The sequence below is a fragment of the Etheostoma cragini genome, chromosome 1 (genome assembly GCF_013103735.1).
Source record: "Etheostoma cragini isolate CJK2018 chromosome 1, CSU_Ecrag_1.0, whole genome shotgun sequence".
NCBI lineage: Eukaryota > Metazoa > Chordata > Actinopteri > Perciformes > Percidae > Etheostoma > Etheostoma cragini.
In genome coordinates this window covers 5,639,677-5,644,599 of record NC_048407.1, presented here as the reverse complement: position 1 = coordinate 5,644,599, position 4,923 = coordinate 5,639,677, and positions in this window count along the sequence as shown.

Sequence of the window (4,923 nt, the reverse complement as noted above, 5' to 3'; positions counted from 1 at the left end):
TCTATCTGTAAAGTGTCTTGAGATAACTCTTGTTATGAATTGATACTATAAATAAAATTGAATTGAATTGAATTGAGTGTATAATAAGTTCCTGGACAACCTTCAGTCTGTTAGATAATGCCCTGGAAAGTACTTTATAATCCGTGCAGAGGAGGGAAACTGGGCGCCAGTTCTTAAGCAAAGTCAAATCGCCTTTTTTAGGCAGCAGAGACAACACAGCTCGCTGACGGGAAACAGGAAGAAACCCTGTTCTAATCCCCTCCATAAAAACGTCACAAAGGTCAGGTCCAATTGTACTTCAGAACTGTTGATAAAAATCTGTGGAGAGACCGGCAATCCCCGGTGCCTTTCCTGAGCCCATCTGGTTGACAGCAACTGTCAGCTCCTCCAGAGACCGCTCACAATCCAGAGCAGCCTTTTCGGCAGGACTGAGCTGAGGAAGACCCTCCAGGAGCTCCTCGTGACCCTGCATGCTGCACCGTTGGGTCCCAAAGAGGTCAGCATAGAACTACATTGCATGGTTTCTCATCTCACCAGGACTGGTGGTTACCCTGGCTCCTGGAAGCTGAAGGCATGCCATCTGCTTCCTCTGTGCCACCGATCTCTCCAGATTGAAGAAGAAAGCGCTAGGTGCATCCATGTCTCTCAACTGGAGGAAACGACACCTGACCAGAGCCCCCTTCACCCTCTCATTAAGAAAAGAGCTCAACTCCAGCCTACTTTTCTGTAACAACTGCCCTAAAGAAGGGTCAGAGTCTCTATGTAAGACCTCCTCTATATGTCTAATGTTGGCTTCAAGTTCCATCACTGCCGCATTGACCCTGGCAGTGGAATGGGAGGTGTACTGCTGACAAAAAACCCAAACTTGGGCCTTGCCAACATCCCACCACTGCTTCAAAGAAGCAAAATCTGCGTTTCTATTTTGCCAGCACTTCCAAAAATGCTGAAATGAGTCACAAAACTTACTGTCACTTAAAAGTTTATTATTAAAATGCCAGTAGGACTTAAGCCTCTTACCTGGCGAGACGATCAGATCCACGCACACACAGTGATGATCCGTGAAGCCAACAGGAAATATGCCACTGCGGGACAGTCTAGAACTAAGGTTCAGTGAAACATAGATCCTATCAAGTCTGGCTGCACACACCCTATTATTAATGACCCTCGCCCAAGTGTACTGTCGGGACTGTGGATGTTTGACCCTCCAGGTATCTAACAGATCCATTTGGTTAATAATGCTGTTCAGACTCTGAGCTGAAAGTGGGTGAGGCTCCTCGCCAATTCTGTCCACAGTTAAATCCGGAGTACAGTTAAAATCACCACCAACAATCAGCTGGTCCTGATGGTACTTATTTAGTTCATATTTTAACTGAGTGAAAAAAATAACTCTCTCAGGTCCCTGACTAGGGGCGTAGACATTAACAAAACAAAACACAGAGCTCTCTATCTCTGCCCTGACAACCAGCAGGCGTCCCTTTACCACCTCAGTGGAAGATATGATGGTAACACCCGCCGCCGCCTTAAACAACACAGCAACCCTTGCACTAACATTAGAACCATGGCCAAGAGCATAAGGACCCCCCCCCCACCAAATACCCCAGTCAGTCTCATCTGCCGGGGCAGAATGGGTTTCCTGCAAAAACAACACATCAATCCTTTTCTGACTACCTCAGAAACCAAAGCCCTCTTATGATTGTCCCTCCCGCCATTGATATTAAGAGATCCTATTTTAAGGCTCCTCATAGAAAAGCAAGAAAAAAGAAACAGACAGGTCGAAACAAGAAGAGAACAGTTTAAAGAAGAATAAAGTTTAGCTGTCATGATCATTAGAAGTTCTTAGCCTTTTTGGACACCTGCTTCCCTTGTCTTTTCTAATGGTAGTAATGTGCTTTTTGAGGCGATAATGTTTCTTTTTATCTAACAGGTCAAAACCAACCAGTCTTTGCAGAACAGCAACCGATGTAACAAATTTCTCCGTGTCCTGGAAGTAATCCGACACTTTTACAGATCTATTGAATGATTCATTCAGAAAACTATCTATTTCCTCTAAAGAATACAAATCTGTGCTCTGATTAACTTCTCCAATAGAAATAGTATCAGCATTCGACTCATACTCCATTTCTTCACTAGCATATGACGTCTGACTACTGAAAAGACCCCCACGCTGCTTATCAGTGGTGATCACAGTAGGACCACCCGGAGTACTGGTGGAGGCTACACCCTCAGTAGTTCCTGACTGTGACTGCACATCAGCACCTACACACTCAGAGCCCCCCCTCCCCACTGGCTCCGGAGCCTGCTGTTGCCCTGACGGGCACGGTACCTCCACGTTGCAATCTACACCTGCCGCTACCGCCTCGCTCTCTGCCACGTCCGCAACACCGCAAGGTTCCGCCTCCGCCTTTGTCACACTTAAGTGTTTCGGAACATCAAACCAATTTAAACAATAGTCAAGGACAACACAAGTAAACACAAAATGCAATTTGTAAATGAAGGTGTTTGTTATTAAAGGTGAAAAAAAATCCAAACCATCATGGCCCTGTGTGAAAAAGTGATTTCCCCCCTTGTTAAAACATACTATAACTGTGGTTGTCCACACCTGAGTTCAATTTCTCTGGCTACACCCAGGCCGGATTATTGCCACACCTGTTCACAATCAAGGCATCACTTAAATAGGAGCTGCTTGACACAGTAAGGTCCACCAGAAGATCCTTAAAAGCTACACATCATGCCGAGACCCAAAGAAATTCAGGAACAATTGAGAAAGAAAGTAATGAGATCTATCAGTCTGGAAAGGGTAAACCCGTCACCATGCCCCACTCTGAACGACACGTCCAGCGTCTGCGTGTCCGAGTCCAGGAACATGAACACCTGTCGCTTCAGAGACTGCACATGCTGCAGTTTGGGATCTTTACATCCTAAAGTCACTGTTTTAAAACCACTTGCAAACTTTCCAAACCGACAAAGTTCCTTCTCCAACACCTCAAGAGGAGACAAGACAAAAATAGGAGACAAGACAAAAAGAGGTGAGAAGACGAAAGAGGTTAAGAGAAGAAAAAGGCCTGAGACAAAAGAAGCAAGGGGACAAATGCGAGGAGGCCAAAGAGGCAAGGAGACGAAAGAAGCAAGGAGACAAAGGAGGCTAAAAGACAAAGGAGGTTAGGAGACAAAGGAGGCTAGGAGACGAAAGAAGAGGAGATGAGACGAAAAGAGGCAAGGAGATGAGAAGACGAAAGAAAAGACAAGACGAAGAGACGAGGACACAAAAAGAGGGCACAAGGAGAGGGCACGAGGGAAGTGATGAGGGAGATGAGGAAAGGGCACAAGAAAGGCTAGGAACAGGACTGGGGACAGGTAGCAGGCAAGGGACTGAAGGAGAGGAAAAAGGAGCCAGGGGAAAAAAACAACACAAACACAAGGGAGGCCAAAAGGGAAGAAAAACACAAGGGAGGCCAAAAGGGAAGAAGAACCCAAACCAAAACCCCAAACCACATTAGTTCTGGGCATTGGCAAAAAAAGCCAGAAACTACGGCCAGCCTGGTATTGATCATTGGTAGGTTATAGCTGCAAGGACAGGTTGGTGGGTTTAAGTAATGCACAAATATTCTTTAAAAATACCATCAGCCTGCATGCTAGTTTTTCATCAATTGTCATCCATGACAGTTTGGTATGCATTTCTTCTACATTTCTCCTTGTGGGGCAGCAAAAAAGAAGGGGAGCTGCTCTTTTTTGAGTGAGCTGTAATTTGAAAAGCTCCTGCTTTGACGCACTAGACCACATCATAGAGCAATAGACTAGATGGGACAAGACTAGAGACTGTTACAAACTTGATTGTTGACTATCAACAGTCTAGCATATCTTTTAATAATGGAGATTTTTCTACTCATTCTGTACATCTTTGAAGGACAACAATGGAACTTGAATGGCAGAGATGAATAAGCCGACTGTATACGCCGATTTTAACTTCTAAGAAAAAAAAGTGGCAGTGGAGATTGTTTTACCAATCATGAGGTACGATGTGTGATTCCACAGGCATATACTGGTCTTTGAACAAGACAGTTAAAATAATCAAATAACTTCAATAATATAATTTTCAAAGTAATATTTTTATCGACATTATAGCAGACAAAATGAACACTGAACAATATTTTCCTTGGTTTCAATAGAGAATTTAGGTGTCCTTTATTTTAAATGTTGTTTCACAGGTTTTCTACCCTGACAAAAAGAGCATGCTGAGGAAAAGGCTGAATAGTTGTCAACATTAATTCTGCACTGTGTTCAATCAGCTGTGCAAAGAAGCCAAGATGTGATTGGCAGTGATGCGATACGTCTCTGGATTCCTTAACTCCTCCTAAACTCTTTGTTGCACGTCTTTTTTCGTTCATATTGTCCTTCTCTATTTATATTGGCATCTCCTTTGTCGTGTCAGTGTCCTCTCCTTCTACCACTGGCCTCTCTTGACCTCTCTAAGCTGCCATAATGTCACACTCTAAGCCCAAATGACCTTTGAGGATCTGTGAGCCTCAGTCCCTGACCAGTGGGAAAGTGTAACCTTTCCATTGAAGCGTAAGGGTGATGAGCATGCACACAGACAAACACACACACACACACACACACACACACACACACACACACACACACAATGCCAAGGAGCGAAGGGGGAAGGGATGGAGAGGTGGGAGGAGGATATTCACGAATATTAATACTCCTCAGAATAATACTTTGGCTGCTTCTTTGTTCAGACCACTTCTGTGGTACAATACACTCTATGAAGTGAATTTAGCAAGCAGCATACCAGAGGAAATACACCAAGAGGTTGGTAGACCGTCTCCGTGCTAAGGTTTCTCTTGTATTCTGTATTCAGCTGTTTTAATTTGGTATTATTTCTTGTTTCTTTTCTATTGAGATACAGTGTGTGTATAT